General features: G+C 40.4%; 1 protein-coding gene across 1 annotated transcript in view; it reads right to left on the reverse strand.

Annotated features, from left to right (window-relative positions):
• PIP4K2A (phosphatidylinositol-5-phosphate 4-kinase type 2 alpha) overlaps positions 1 to 17,051 on the reverse strand; it is a 185,020-nt gene that overhangs the window by 138,151 nt on the left and 29,818 nt on the right. The gene's annotated exons all lie outside the window — the stretch shown is intronic.

Raw genomic sequence — 17,051 nt, forward strand, 5'->3', positions numbered from 1 at the left:
ACACTGGAGTGGGTTGCCATTGCCTTCTCCATTGTGTGAAAGTGAAAAGTGAAAGTGAAGTCGCTCAGTCGCTACTGACTCTGAGCAACCCCATGGACTGCAGCCTACCAGGCTCCTCCATCCATGGGATTTTCTAGGCAAGAGTTCTGGAGTGGCTTGCCATTGCCTTCTCCGTTGGTATGTGCAAGCACCTAAAATGAATCAGATGGAGTTTTCCCATGGAAGATACCTAGTTTTTCTCCAAACTCATCTTGTTTTTAATTTCGATTTGTGTATATTAGGCTATACCTATCTGTATGGATGCTCTTAATACACGAGAACAAAGACAAGCAATGTCACCTGTTCTGAAGTGGGCTATGGAAGCCCATTATCAAGGTTGCCCTCCCCTCTCCAGACACGCCCCATCCCAGAGGCAGAACCAATCAAGACGCCTTTGGAAGAGGCCATTTTAATCCAAGTTGCAATCGGAAGGAAAGAGGGAGCAGACAGTGATGTGCCCTAATACTGGAAGAGCAGGGCTGATGAAACAAAGGAGGAAACAGAGAAGCAGTGTGCCTGGACAGGAAAGGGATTCCTTTGCAGAAAGGGAAAAACCCCACCAACAGGGTGAGGAGATCACAGTTGGACACGAGCTCAAGGCTCACAGAATGCCGTCAGACACTCAGCCCTCTCTCTCTCCCCAGCTGCCCCCTTGCTGGTTTGCAAGCAGGCAGCCCGCTGCCCTTCGTATTCTAGAACACTTTTATTTGCACCTCATTATAATCATCTACATCAGTGGCCTAAATTGATGTGTGTTTCTTTTTTAATTTTTTTTTAATTAAAAAAAAAGTTTAAATCTTTTACGTTTTTACTTCATATTGGAGTACAGTTGATGAACACTGTTGTGACAGTTTCAGGTGTGCAGCAAAGTGATTCAGATATATATACACATGTATCTATTCTTTTTCAAATTCCATCCCATTTCAGTTCAGTTGCTCAGTCGTGTCCAACTCTTTGAGGCCCCATGGACTGCAGCACGCCAGGCTTCCCTGTCCATCACCAACTCCCGGAGCTTAAACTCATGTCCGTCAAGTAGGTGATGCCATCCAACCATCTCATCCTCTGTCGTCCCCTTCTCCTCCTGCCTTCAATCTTCCCCAGCATCAGGATCTTTTCAAATGAGTCAGTTCTTCACATCGGGTGGCCAAAGTATTGGAGTTTCAGCTTCCCATTTAGGTTGCTATATAACATTGAGCAGAGTTGCCTGTGCTACACAGTAGGTCCTTGCTAGGTATCCACGTTAAATACAGCAGTGTGTATATGTCCATCCCAGACTCAATAACTATCCCTCCCTTCACCCTCCTTTAACTTAAACCTTTAAGTTAAATTAAACCATAAGCTTTTAAATTAAACCATAAGCTCCTTGAGGGCAAAGAACTTGCTTTTTAGTGCTATTTTCCCCTTCCTCAATATCTGGTAATAGGCAGTATGTACACAACAAATGCTGTCTGAACGAATCAGTCAATAAACAAGTGTGTGTGTGTGTGTGTGTGTGTGTATGTATGTGTGTATATATATTGGTATTTCTGAGCAGATACTTGAAGCAGAATCTAGAGTGAGGACCAGAAAGAAGAGGCTGAAATGACAGAACTAGTCAAGAGGAAAAGCACAGATGAACATTGGGGAAGATGAGGAAAGGGGATGGGATGTGGAAACACTCCTATGCAATTCAGTCAGAGGCCAGAACGGAGCTCATGGTGTATGAGAATAAAATTCCTAATAACTGGGCTCCCCTGGGGGCTCAGAGGTGAAGAGTCCACCTGCCAGTGCATAGACACAGGTTCGATCCCTGGTCCAGGAGGACTGCACGTGCCGCTGAGCCCCTAAGCCTGTGCACCACAACTACTGAGCCCTGTGCTCTAGAACCTGGGAGCAGCAACTACTGAGCCCACGTGCCCCAACGACTGAAGCCCATGTGCCCTGGAGCCCGTGCTCTGCTACTAGAGAAGCCACGGCAATGAGAAGCCCGAGTACCGCAACTAGAGAGGAGCCTCTACTTGCCGCAACTAGAGGAAAGGTCTCACATCAAAGAAGACCAGCAGTGCCAAAAAATACATAAATAAAATTATTTTTTAAAAAATTCTTTCATAGAAACAACAGCATCTGACTCTGAAAAGTTGGGCACGAAGCATGACAACAAGAAAACCCCAGTAAGTAAGCATGTATTATACTGGAGGTAGCAGAAATGAAAATCTATCTAGTCTAGGCACCAGATCAACACTGGGTCAATATCAGGTCGGCACTACTTCTTATCTCCTCTTTCACACTTTGATTTTTATACACAGATGAAATTGTTTGATCTGGTTTTTCTATTAGACTGCACTGTCCCATCAGTTCTATCTCCTCTCTTCCCACACTTCAAACCCTTCCTTTTTCCACTTCTCTAAATATAACCCAGAGAACCAGGAGCCTTTGTAAGATCAGAAGGGTTCTCTCTGATTTGGGTTCAACATCTCAGTGAGATTCTGCCCAAGGCTGAAGAAGATTTCTGAAATGTTATGCCTCATGGTTTCCAAAAGGCAACCTCAACTTGTGAGAGTGCCAGGAGATGCAGTTGAAAACATTTTGCATGTAATTAAGGATTCTGGCCTCCAGTGTTCAGCTTTGCCCTTTAATATGCAAGGCACATCATTGTTTATCCAGGGGAAAAATAAACTCCTGAGCTAGATTAAAAGCTTATTTGACAAGATGTGAAGTCAAGTGATGTATAAGGAATCTTTGGTTGATCTGATGATCACTTGAAAGGCTTAGAAACGCACAGCGCCCCCACAAGAAATGGAGACATAATAGTAAGAGAGTAGGGGCTTCCCTGGTGGCTCAGACTGTAAAGAATTTGCCTGCACTGTGGGAGACCCAAGTCTGATTCCTGGATTGGGAAGATCTCCTAGAGAAGGGAATGGCAACCCACTTCAGTATTCTTGCCTGGAGAATTCCATGGACAGAGGAGCCTGGCAGGATGCAGTCCATGAGGCTGCAAAGAGTATGGACACAACTGAGTGACTAACACAACACATATCTGCACTCGGGCCGGGAGGTGGGGGAGGTTTAATGGCTAAAAGTCAGTGGCAGGGACGTCTAATGACAGTGATTCAAATCTGACCATCTGAAGATGCTAGGAATCTGCACACTTGGACATGGGTGGGATGCACATATGGAGGAAGGTCCAGCATGAGTAGTCAGCCCACATGCGGTTCTCCAACATCCAGAATATGTTGTTCAGGATAAGGAGAGGATGGGGGGAGCTGGTAAACTCCAATATTCTGGGATCGGCCTATAATTAGGATACATATTCTGTTAGTCCTACCAAAAGTCCAGGATCACTGGTAGATTAACCATTCCAGGTTTGGGTCAGCAGTAAATTGAGAGGATCCTGGCACTTCTAGTTGGATGTAAGTCCTTGGCTTTCCAGTTAACGAGCTGTGTGATCTCCAAGGATAAATTTTGGAGCCAGTTTCTGCAAAGAGGTCTGTTTGTTGTGACTGTAACACAATAGTAGGTGTTTAATATATATTTGCTAAGTTAGTAAATAAAAGAATACTTAACTGAAATAATGTATACAAAAAACTAGCACACATTTGGTGCTTAATAAATGTTTATTACTTTGACCTGCCTCTTCTCCTCTAACTTTGAACTCTGTTTATTTTCCATGTGGGTGGATTTCTGTTTGGTGTTTTCTTAATCTATCAAATGAACAAAGTCATTTTATTTTAATTATAAAAGTAATACATGTTCATTGTAGAAAGTGAACATATTATTTCATCAAAAGTTAGAGGTCATCTCAGAATGCTAAAAAAAAATACAGAGAAGAAGATAAAAAATTCCATCATTCCAGGAATGTCATTATGTTTTGACATATATTCCTCCAGACTTTTTTCCAGGCAATGCTCTCTCTATATATATATTATAAAAATGGAAATAGTACTATATATTATTTTGCAATATTTTTTTTTACTAATTTTCCATATAAATAGTTACATCATTAGTATTAATAAGACTTGATTGTATAGTCATATCATAATTTAACCATTCTTATTGTGCATTTATAATCTGCATAGTTGGCCATTATAAACAAAGCTGCCTAATAAATATCACTGGACATGATGATTTTGAAAGATGTTTCTAATTAGCTACATAATGATGAATTCCTAGGAGTGGAATTACGGGGTCAGAGATATGCATATTTGTGTGCATGTATACATTATATAAGTCTTTCACCTTCTGTTTTTGGTTTGGTGTCTATGTGTTTTTAAATAAAAATTCTACAATTTAAAATTTTTTCCTTTTTAGTTTTTAGTACTAATAATGTCACAGATTTAACACAAGAGGAAATAGCTTTACGATACACACAAATTACTATCCCAGGGCCACACATTATTTTCATTTGTAAAGAAATGTATTTCTGCATTTCTTTGAAAGGTAGCACATTTCATTAAAGGTTTTGGGTTTATATTGGTTCAGCAATATAAAGAATCTGCCTGTCAATGTAGGAGATGAGGGTTTGATCCCTGGGTCAGGAAGATCCCCTGGAGAAGGAAACCCACTCCAGTATTCTTGCCTGGGAAATCCCATCAGCGGAGCCTGGCAGGCTACAGTCACAGGGTCATAAAGAGTCGGACGCAACTTAGCAAATAAGCAACAACATACATGTCTACTTTTACTTAAACAATTGACTATGTATCTGTCTTATCAGAAAAGAAAAGAAAAGAAAACTTCACTTTTTCCCCCTAACCTTCTGGCCCCTCCCAAACCTCACAGCCAATGCTGACAGCTTGGTTGGAAGATATGACAAAGCAAAGCAAAGCAGAGAAGAAAAAAAAAAAGAACTTTTTTTTTAAAGCAATGCAGAGAAATACTTTGTGTTTTTAAAATGCGGACTCTTATTATATACACTTTGCTGACACTTCCGTTCCCTAAAATAAATCACAGAGTTCACCCTACTGGGCTAACTCACTTTTAATAGCTGCCTAATATCCCAGAGTATGAATGTACTACAATTTATTTGGCCATTCCACGATTGAAGGTTATTCACTTTTTGTTTCCAATATTTTGACACAATATACAGTGATGCCAAAATGTATTTTATTTATAAAACCTTCCTATCCAGTGCTTTTATTTCTAGGGAAGGGATGATCGGGTCTAGGAGCGTGCCTTTGATCAATATACACTTTTAATGTTGATAGATATCTCTAGATCATTTTCCAGAAAGACTATAAACATGTAACGTTCTTTTATAATGTTTGAGACAGTAATAAACCTGACCATGTGAAGACTGACATCATTTATATCCTGAGGAAGAAAACTAAATTCCCACTGACCGCATTTTAATCATTTTCCCCAAATCCTAATGATATTGTTTGTGCTATTTTTAATACTTTGCTTCCCATTAATACTTATATCTAATTATTCATACTACTTAAGGAACACAGAAAATAATAAAACTTTCTACCATTGATTTAAAAATGAACATCTGAAAAATGTGGAGTGCTAGAAAGACTTTAAAATACACTGAATAACTTACTGATTATCAACCAGTTTTTTATGCTGGCCATCTAAACTACAGGCAGGGAAAAAACTACATATATACCGAAGTCATAAAGGAAGCCAGGATCTTTCAAAGCCTCTTTCCCCAGTTCACCTAAGGGTAGCTTTTTTATGCAGCAGGGAAGCACTCATTGAGTAAGTCTGTTTTGAAATTCTATCAGTCCAAAAAGATATCATCAAATACTCAGAGAGAGACAAGGAGCAGCTCTAAAATCCTACTCAGAAGGCAACTCCAAACCCAAAGGCCAACACAGCCTTCTGCCAACATCTTGCAGCTGGTTTATCATCAAACGCTTGCTTCAGCCACCACAGAACCCCAGCTGTGGTTCTTCTTAAGGACCTAAGGGCTTACTGCACTGTTTCCGAGCACTTACTTTTCTACAGGCCCTGACATAGAGTTTAAGCCCCAGCTGTAACAGAACTTCTCAAGTGGTCGCTTGCACTCCTTTGCTCCCCAGATACATGTTTTCCCATTAACTTTCAAGAAGGTTTTAAAAGTTCTATATTGATGGGTGGGTGATATGCCAGTACAGCATCAGAATAACCAGCGTTCACCTCTCTACAAGAAAGTTCATCGTTGGCTGATGCCATTCTATGGGCCGTATGTAAAAAGGGCTGGAGTGGGTTGCCATTCCCTTCTCCAGGGGATCTTCCCAGACCCAGGGATCAAACCTGGGTCTCCCACATTGCAGGTGGACTCTTCACTGCCTGAGCCACCAAGGAAGCTTTTGTAAAAAGGGCAGGTGGATACAATTCACTACTTGTTTTAGGAAAACTTATTTTTTTTTAAAAAGTATAAGACTTTGACTCAGAGAAGGAATTTATGGTTGTGGGGAAGGGGTAGGATGGGGGGAAGGGATAGTTACGGAGTTCAGGATGGACATGTACACACTGCTGTATTTAAAATGGATAACCAACCAGGATCTACTGAATAGCACAGGGAACCCTGCTCAATGTTAAGTGGCAGCCTGGATGGGAGGGGAGTTTGGGGGAGAACAGATACATGTATACGTATGGCTGAGTCCTTTTGCTGTTCACCTGAAACTATCACCACGTCATTAATTGGCAGAAAGTGAAGAGGAACTCAAAAGCCTCTTGATGAAAGTGAAAGTGGAGACTGAAAAAGTTGGCTTAAAGCTCAACATTCAGAAAACTGAGATCATGGCATCCGGTCCCATCACTTCATGGGAAATAGATGGGGAAACAGTGGAAACAGTGTCAGACTTTATTTTTCTGGGCTTCAAAATCACTGCAGATGGTGACTGCAGCCATGAAATTAAAAGACGCTTACTCCTTGAAAGGAAAGTTATGACCAACCTAGATAGCATATTCAAAAGCAGAGACATTACTTTGCCAACAAAGGTTCATCTAGTCAAGGCTATGGTTTTTCCTGTGGTCATGTATGGATGTGAGAGTTGGACTGTGAAGAAGGCTGAGTGCCAAAGAATTGATGCTTTTGAACTGTGGTGTTGGAGAAGACGCTTGAGAGTCCCTTGGACTGCAAGGAGATCCAACCAGTCCATTCTGAAGGAGATCAGCCCTGGGATTTCTTTGGAAGGAATGATGCTAAAGCTGAAACTCCAGTACTTTGGCCACCTTATGCGAAGAGTTGACTCATTGGAAAAGACTCTGATGCTGGGAGGGATTGGGGGCAGGAGGAGAAGGGGACGACAGAGGATGAGATGGCTGGATGGCATCACCGACTCGATGGACGTGAATCTGAGTGAACTCCGGGAGTTGGCGATGGACAGGGAGGCCTGGCGTGCTGCGATTCATGGGGTCGCAAAGAGTCGGACATGACTGAGCGACTGAACTGAACTGACAATTAAAAACAAAGACTTTGACAATATTAATAATTATACTGAATAAAACGAGAAGAAAAAATACTAATTATTTCTAGCCCTCAGACTGTAACTTTGTATTAATAAAAAAAAAATAATACTGTGTGATTGGTACAGAAATGCTTCATCAGATTCAGAATAATATTTTCCACATCATGTAAAACACCTTATTTTACCAAGTAAGAATGTGGGTACTAATGGTTTCAAACAATGCTTGAAAGAGCAAGATCTCCATCAAGTAGCAAGGAAAATAAAATAACTACAGAGTTCAATTTCATTCCATTAAATGGCCTTAAATTAAATTTCCCATATAGGAAAAAGAAAATTTTGATGTGTGTATTCAAATACAGCATACTACTCTTGAAATACTGTGTGATTATTTCACAGAAAATGAAATTACAATTACGGTAGCAAATACCTTAAGATCTCAATATAAGCTCTTTGGCTTTGAATGTGCTGGCTTTCATCCAAAAGTTTTAAGTGAGAAAGTCACATCGATGTGATTTTAATCATTCTTCAACAAACAAAGGATCATTTATAAAAGTAACGGTCATAAAAACAATTAACACCTAACAAAGGAATGAATTCTCATGTTACATGTGTTTCCCTGAACACACATTTTCACACCAAAACATTAATATGAGTGGGTTATATGATTAAAACTCTCTTCTAAAAGCGAATCTTTTACTTGTATTTCTTAATTAGAAAATACATGTGTCTTTCAGACACTTCTCCTCACCTGTACAAAGAACACTGGGAAGAAAACTTTGAACACCAGTTTTAAAACCCCTCTGAAATATTTTAAAAGTAGGTCATGCTTTCATGACTGATATGACTCTTAGCCATGGAAAGTCCTCAAGTTGTCAGTGGACTTACATTAGTAATATTTTTAAATTGTTATTTTAAAATCTCTGCATTAAAATTTTTCAAAATTCCCTAAAAGTTTCTCGGTAGGTGTTTTTCATTAGCAAGTATCACTAATTAAAAGACAATCGGTTGATTTCAATGAAAATTAGTCTCTCCTGGCTAATTAGCCAAAAAAAAAAGCTTTCCTTCTGCTAGAGGAACTAGATGTTTCTGGATTGCATTCATCATGGTAGAAAGTGAAAGCCTTTTGTTGGTGTACAAGTTAGGTAGCTCCCAATTCAAAATACATTTTCTTTAAAATTTAATGTCACAAACAGAAGTTGGTTTTCTAAACTAGTCCACAAAATTCTATGCAAATGAAATTCATCTTTAAATGAAATAATGTTATGTCAGTTTCAGGGCAGAAAAATATCAGAAAATAATTTCCTTTGCAATACCCATTCTATCATCAACACTCAACATTAAACAAAAACAAAACACTAATGGAAATTATGTAAGAAATTTTTACTCCTCTTGGTGTCTGAAGCAAAAACATAGTTTGGGCTGTTTTTATAAAACAAACGAATGAGATAATTTAATAGCAAAAATTTAATAGCATACTTTGGGGATGTATCTTCAAGTCTGCTGCTAAGCTGCTAAGTTGCTTCAGTCGTGTCCGACTCTGTGCAACCCCACAGACGGCGGCCCACCAGGCTCCCCCGTCCCTGGGATTCTCCAGGCAAGAACACTGGAGTGGGTTGCCATTTCCTTCTCCAAGTCTAGCTTCTGTTAACTCTATTATCTGTTCTATATATTTAATTTTTTAGTGAAGAATTCCTGGTTTCAATACCCACTCTTTTCTTGCTAGTTGATAATACACTAGTATTATATAGAAAATTATCAGTTTACATTTATTTAGGAAAAACATGTTTAACTGGAGAGAAAGACAATTTAAACATTTCTAGGGAGCTTTCAGGGCTTCCCATGTGGCTCAGTGGTAAAGAACCTGCCTGCCAATGCAGGAGATGTAAGAGACAAGGGTTCCATCCTAGGGTCAGGAAGATATCCTGGAGGAGGGCATGGCAACTTACTCCAGTATTCTTGCCTGGAGAATCCCATGGACAGAGGCGCCTGGCAGGCTACAGTCCATGGGGTCACGAAGAGTTGGACACGAGTGAGGCAACTTAGCATGCACGCATGCACTCATGCAGCTTTCAAGAGCTCTGAAGATAGAGGACTCTGCTTAAAACTCACTTTAGTTCAAAATGTATAGTTCTGAAATTCTCTGATGGGTATCAAAAGTGTTAACAAATGTTTTTCAGCTATAATTAAGGGAGATCTTTTTGGTACACAGAGAGAAAGAATAAAAAGGAAAAGAGGAGAGGTTGAAGATCAAAAAAAAGAGGGAAGGGAAGGTATATTTGCATAAATGATTAAAAAAAACCCTTTCTAAAGTGGAAATTGTTATGAAAGAAGGAGAAAGGACAATTCTGGCTGGATAATCCATCTCCACTGAGTTAGAACAAGGTTAGTGGTGGAAAGAGGCAAAGCTCCTGCTGGAAAGGAGGTCATAGCTCAGAGAATAGCAATGGTATGGATGGTTTTCAACTTGAGAAGTTCTAGGCGTAGCTACCAGGGCAGAGCAAGACTGGAAGATCCTAGCCCAAATGCCCTACAGATCACTTGATCCCCCAGGGTGGAAACTTCAAACGAACTTAGACATCACCTCCTTCAGGAAGTTTTCCTCACTGCTCCCCATCAAGGATGGTTTGGGTTCCTTCCCTATGTCACAAAATAATAGTTCATACACATCATCACCATATTTATGTGGATGATCCTTCCACTAAACAGAGGTTTTAAGGGCAGGAACTGGGTTCCATTCCTTTGTTTTACAGAAAGTAATGCTGGAAAATGCAATCAGTGTTCATGAATTAACTAAAATGACCCACAAAAGTCAAAAGCAGACCTGGAACTAGAACCAGGTGTCCCAGTTCTGGTCTGGGGGGTCTCGTTTCAAGTCGAGGGCATACTAAACACAAAAGTAGCATGTAATACCCACAAAGAAATTTTAAAAGGTATACAAATCATTCTAACAGCACAGAAACATACCAAGACAATCCCAAAACAACCACAACTGCCTTTTCTGTTCCTGTAGCATCTCACACCAGACCCTTAAGAAAAGGGGGCTGTGGGGTGGGGAATCCCACTATTCACCTAATTGTGGACTATCATGTAATAGGGAGACAGAAGGCACTGTTCCCAAGCCAGCCAATAATAAACTAGACCCTTACGCAGGATGATTGACAGCCTTTGTAATTTTATCCCAAGGAGAACAATAATAGACACTATTTTTATTCATACCAGTATTTAATCCTTTTTCCTCAGTAATATACTGGATGGCACTAATTTCTATGGGTTAATTATATATTCCCTCAAACAGAATAGGTTTTTCTTTAGCTTTGTTTTATTGAATTCACAGAGCCATCCCAGAGGGATAGTACAGCCAAATGAAAAGTCATCTTACCAACCAAAAAACCAGCTTATTTTCTGCAGAAATGTGCTGTGCCAGCAAGCCTTCTCTACTCCACCCTCTTGGTTCAACACAGAATCTTTACTTCTGCTTCTTCCTGTGTCTAACGTGGTGTCGCGTCTCTTTCGTGCATGCTGACAGCCAAACATGTAACCACAGGGACGTGGACTTTCACTTTCCCTAACATCTTCGAGCAACTCAGATACTGTCTTGCTCATGGTGGGTATTTACAAAGTGTGAACTAGCCCTGACATCCATATCAACACTAGTCTCCCTAGTAATCCCTTTCATCTCATACTGCTTTCTTTTGGTGAACTGTCCCTTTAAAAGTAGCTTCTGGGACTTCCCGGGCAGTCCACTGCTTTCACAGACTCTTGTCTTTCACCGCAAGGGGTGCAGGCTCTATCCCTGGCTGGGGAACTGAGATCCAGGAGGCCGCATCCAGGTGCAGCCAAAAAAGTTAGTTAATTAATTAAAAGCAGTTTCCATGTTTCTCACACACCTCTACTCCTAAGAATCATGCTACAGCAAAGACAGACAGACAGGTAGACAGACCTGGAAGCAAAAGAAGGGGAAGTTAGTTGCTTCTGCTACTCAAATTCTGTTCCTCCAACATTCAGTTATGCATTCAATGAACACTTACTGAGCATCTGCTTTGTGCCAGTCACTAAGCTGGGTGCAGTTCTTACTCTAAGCCTCGGCTGACAATGGACGGATGTGAATATTTTCTGAAAATGTAATTTTGTAATTACAGATTCCTTGTAGCAGGACAAAATTTTATTGGGACAACCAACCAGCTTTATTTTATTAAGACGTTTTGTTTTATGCTTTACTTGGGCTGTTCAAAGACAGCCAAGGTTGTAACCATTAATCAAAGAGAACTTACTTCATTGCCTCAAGAGAACACAGCTCAGGATGGTCATCATTGGTATGAGATGTCTCTCTGGTCCTTCATTCTTACAATTTACACTGTTTATTATTCATACAATGTTGATTAATACACTGGTTATTGGGAACATTAGTTCTAATACAAGAGTGGAGAAAATAACAGGCAAATGGACTTCTTATATAAGAGCCACAATGACAAGGAAGTATTTACCCGACATCTTTGCTTTAACTCTTAGAAGGAAAACAGTAAAGAAGGCAGGCCAATAAACAAGCCATCATAAGTAACAAGCAGGAGGGTTCCCTTAAAAGCTCACTGTAATACATTTCTTATGACACGAGAACTATAATTTCATAGATGGGCTGTCATGTCTATCCTACATGCTATCCAGAGAAGAGAGAGGCCAGCAATGTTAAAGTCTTGGTCATCATCCTTGAATGCTCTTTATTTCAAGACTTGGAAGAAGGAAACTGATTTCCATTTTGGTAAAATAACACAATTTATTTTACATGATCTTTTACTTAAATACTCTGAGAATGCTGGTCAGTATTCCCAACTACCACTCACAAGCAGATGGGCAGACTGTTGCACCTCACGCCACCACTCCACCCCCACGCTCTGTGACACGCTCGTGTGCAGCTGGGCCCCTTCTCTTCTTCACGCCTTTCCTTTTTCCTCCTGAGGTTCAGTGTACAGCACGTTCCCAATGTCTTGTTTCACTGACAGTATCAGCTCAAAGACTATGGTCCAGACAAAATGTGCTTTCATTTCACCAAAGTTTCTTCCACTTGATAAAATTCTTCACTAAGTGGCATTCAATAGCAAATAAAGGGACTTCCCTGGTGGTCCAGCGGTTAAAAATCCACCTGCCAATGCAGGGGACATGGGTTCGGTCCCTGGTCTGGGAAGACTCCACAAGCCACAGGGCATCTGAGCCCATGAACCACAATTACTGAAGCCTGTGTGCCCCAGAGCCCATGCTCTGTAACAAGAGAAACCACCGCACCGAGAAGCCTGCACCACCACAACTGGAGAGTAGCCCACACTCCGCGCAACTAGAGAAATAAAGACGCAGTACAGACAAAAAAAAAAAGGCAAATAAAGGTTAAGTTCACATCTACATTAATCAAAACATATCCCCCTCTTTCAGAAACTAGCACCAACAGAGCTTTCCACTAACAAGGCATTGTTCCCAACAGGTGATGTGATGGCTCCTAGATGTCAAGGACCAGTCTGAATCAGAATCTATAGGTCAACCATCAAACTGATCACCTCTCAGCCATCTGGTTCACTTCCTCAATCAAAGGCACTGAATGCACACACTGCCACATCAAGAGAGGTATTCTATAAACATCTGAATGTGGCAGGAAAAATAGTGAGTGAGTCTCCATCTGATACATCATTTCACTTTGAAAGAGACTTCCCAGTGTCCAGGACAAAAAGGAGACGTTAGCCAGAGGGCTCAAAAATGGGCTGATAAGGGGCACATTGTTTCTCGACAGTTGCCCACAGTCCAGCTATTCACAGTCCCTTCTTGCTGAAAAATCACAGAGCAAGAAGGAAAGGACTCATCTGTTCAATGAAAATGGCCTGAGCACCTACTATATTGCAGGGCACTGTCTTACTTGCTGGGGGTATATGGTGAACAAGAGAGAAAAACCTCTTGCCTTCATGGAGCTTCTCAGTTGAGGAGACAGACAATAAAATTTAAAAATTTAAAAAGAGAATGTCAGATGGTACTAAGTGACGGCGAAAAAGCTGAGGTAAGAGGGTAGGGCAGATGAGGGTTATGCTTTTGTATAAGGAACTCAGACATGACAGGACTCTTTGGTAACTCTTTCAGGGAGACCGCAAGTAACTGAGGAATCAAGCAGTTCAGGAACTGTCATTAGTGTATGTATGCATGCATATGTATATTATAAGGACATTAACCAGAGTTCAGAACTATATCTGGCAGAGGGTTAGTCTGATACAAGTCACACTGCCAATATCAAAAACAGAAAAAGAAAAGTACCTTATTTTATTACAAATCACTCACATTTCTCTTTGACATTCTAGTTAGGCATTCTGTTCATTGTTAAAAATAATTATGTGTGTTGACAGTTTCTATAATCTGTGAATTTTACACCAAGATAGTAAAGGAGATGACGATTATGTTTTGCAAAATAGGAGGTGTGGGAGCCACCTGGGTTGCACATTCCTGCCGTGGTGGGTGTGCTCACTCACCAGGTAGTCACTGGCGAGTCACCAGCGAGTCCATGCCAGGCCCGCCTCTCCTGGGACTTACATTGTCGTGGAAAATCAGACTGAAACTTAACCAGGCAAGCAAATAATTAACTAACGACCAGTTGTAAAGTTTTGGTTATAAAGGAAACAAACAAGGGGTTTACAGGGAACAGGGTTGGGGGGATGTTTATTCAGATATGGGGGTGGGGAAGGATTCCCTGAGGAGCCCCAAGAAGGGAGGGCAGAATGTCCAAAGGGGCTGTAAGTGGTGTTTTGCACACCAGTGCTTCTCACCTTGGACTTGCCATGGTTCACGTGTTCAGTCCTCAGGGCTGCCACGTGGGATGAACTGCACAGAACAGTAAGACAGAACTGGGTCTGAGATGCTAAATGCTAAAGATGAGGAACAGATTCATGGGGTTTCAGTACACTGTTCTCTTTACTTTGGAAAAGTCTTAAAGTTTCCTTTAATAGAAAGTTTTTTTAAAAATACCTTCAAAATCACCTCTACTTGCCAGTTGACTATAAAGTACTTACTTAAACTCATATGTAACAGGGAATAACAGATCCTAAAACCATCAGAAAAAACTTTTAATGAAGCGAGAATATAACTTTCAATCAGTCACTAAGGTGTCAAAGTGGCCCTCTCATGGGAATCTAAACAAGAGCAATGATATGAAGATTAGTAAAAGGAGGCCGAGTGTGTTCCATCATACAATCAAATATGATGGACCACTAAGGACTGTTGAAAGAATCTAAAAACACTAAAACATGCCCTGCCACTCTAGTTCTTTAAAATGAAAAGCTGACCAGTAATTATGTTAAAATAGATTTTACAGGGCTAGAACGTCAGTTCAGACTCCTCCAGGTTTTTCATTCCTTTTAAACTGGTAGGAATAAACGATGCCAAAAACTTATAATTGACTTTAAATGCTTGACTTTCATTTTTAAAATATCTTCATTTTGTCACAAGTGCCTGAAAAACATCAGGTACATCCTTCTTAGCTCTGCCAACCCCCTTTTCAACAATACAGAAGAACTTAAATACCAGTTATGGAACCTCAGCAAAGAAGCTGTGTGGGCTCCACTTTCCCAGGGCACTCCCATCAGTTTATTCATGGACATACTCTGGTGTGCATGTATCTTTATGTGATCTCCCCAAATAAATCCAAATGGAAGATGGGGCACACAGTGGCTATTTCCAAACCTTTTTGCATTAATTTCATTCTCTTGCTTTATGGAAAATAGTCTATTCATCCTCCATAGAATATTATGCAGCAATTAAAAAGAATGTGCTTCATATGTATTGCTCTGAAAGGGGTAAGCATTAAAAACAAAAGTCTTGGCAGTACTAGCTGTAAGTTGAAAATAAATGGATAAAATTCTCTGAAATCTGTGTAACCTTGGTTTAGGCAATCATTTCTTAGAAGGCAATCATTTCTTAGATATGACACCAAAGACAGAAGCAACAACAAAAAACAGGTAAGTCAGACTAACATCAAAATTGAAAACATTAATGTTGCAAACAATGCTATCAAGAAAAGGAAAGAAAACCCATAAAATTCGAGATAAGATTGCAAAGTACATCTCTGATAAGGGACTTATTCAGAAGAATTGTTACAACTTAGTAATAAAAAGACAACCTAATTGAAAGATGGGCAAAATGTCTGAATAGAGATTTCTTAAAAAAAAGATATAAAAATGGCCAACAACCTTATCAAAAGATGCTCAACATCATTAGCCATTAGGAAAGTATGAATCAAAATCCCAAGGATACCACTGCACACCCATTAGGATGGCTGTAATCAAAGATATGGTATTAAGTGTTGGGAAAGGGGTAGTGAAATCAGAAAACTCATACGTTGGCGGCAAGAATGCAAAATGATACAACTGCCTTGGAAAACAGTTTGGCAATTCCTCAGAAAGTTAGACAGTTACAATCATGACCCAAAAATTCCACTCCTGGATTAATACCTGAAAACAGAAACATATGTTCACACATCAATTTGTATATGAATGTTCATAGCAGTGTTACTCATAATAGCCCCAAAGTGGAAACAATCCAAATACCATCAATTGATGAATGGATAAATAAAGTGTGATGTATCTACACAAAGTTATATTATTTGACCAGAAGAAGGAACAGGCTACAACAAAGATGAAGCTTGAAAACATTATGCTAAATGAAAGAAACCAGTCACAAAAGGCTATATAAATGTATAGACAGGAAAGAGATTCCTGGTTGCCTAGGGCTGGGGAAGAAGACTGAGCACCGAAGAATGGGTGTTTCTGAATTGTAGTGCTAGAGAAGACTCTTGAGAGTCCCTTGGACTGCAAAGTCATCAAAGCAGTCAATCCTAAAGGAAATCCACCCTGTATATTCATTGGAAGGACTGTTGCTGAAGCTGAAGCTCCAATACTTTGGACACCAGATGTGAAGAGCCAACTCACTGGAAAAGACCCTGATGCTGGGAAAGACTGAGGACAGGAGGAGATGGGGATGACAGAGGATGAGATGCTTAGATAGCATCACTGACTCAGTGGACATGAATCTGAGCAAACTCTGGGAGATAGTGTTGGGCAGCAGAACCTGGTGCACTACATGCCATGGGGTTGCAAAGAGTCAGACATGACTTAGCAACTGAACAACAAGGGCTGGGGATGGGGGTGGGGAGGGTGATGAGGTTGTGTTTCTTTCAGGGGAGATAAAAAGTTCTAAATTTAGATGGTGATAATGATTACAGAATCCTGTGAATATCCTAAAGACACTGAACTGTACACTTTAAATGGTATTTAGGTTGTACATTTGTATGGTATGGGAATTATAGCTCAGTAAAGCTGAAACTCCAGTACTTTGGCCACCTCATGTGAAGAGTTGACTCATTGGAAAAGACTCTGATGCTGGGAGGGATTGGGGACAGGAGGACAAGGGGACGACAGAGGATGAGATGGCTGGATGGCATCACTGACTCGATGGACGTGAGTCTGAGTGAACTCCAGGAGCTGGTGATGGACAGGGAGGCCTGGCATGCTGCAATTCATGGGGTCATAAAGAGTCGGACATGACTGAGTGACTGAACTGAATGAACTGAACTGATAGCTGTTTAAGAAAAAAATTCTCTAGCAAATCTAGAAAAGAAAA

The sequence above is a fragment of the Bos taurus genome, chromosome 13 (assembly GCF_002263795.3).
Source record: "Bos taurus isolate L1 Dominette 01449 registration number 42190680 breed Hereford chromosome 13, ARS-UCD2.0, whole genome shotgun sequence".
NCBI classification, from domain to species: Eukaryota; Metazoa; Chordata; class Mammalia; order Artiodactyla; family Bovidae; genus Bos; species Bos taurus.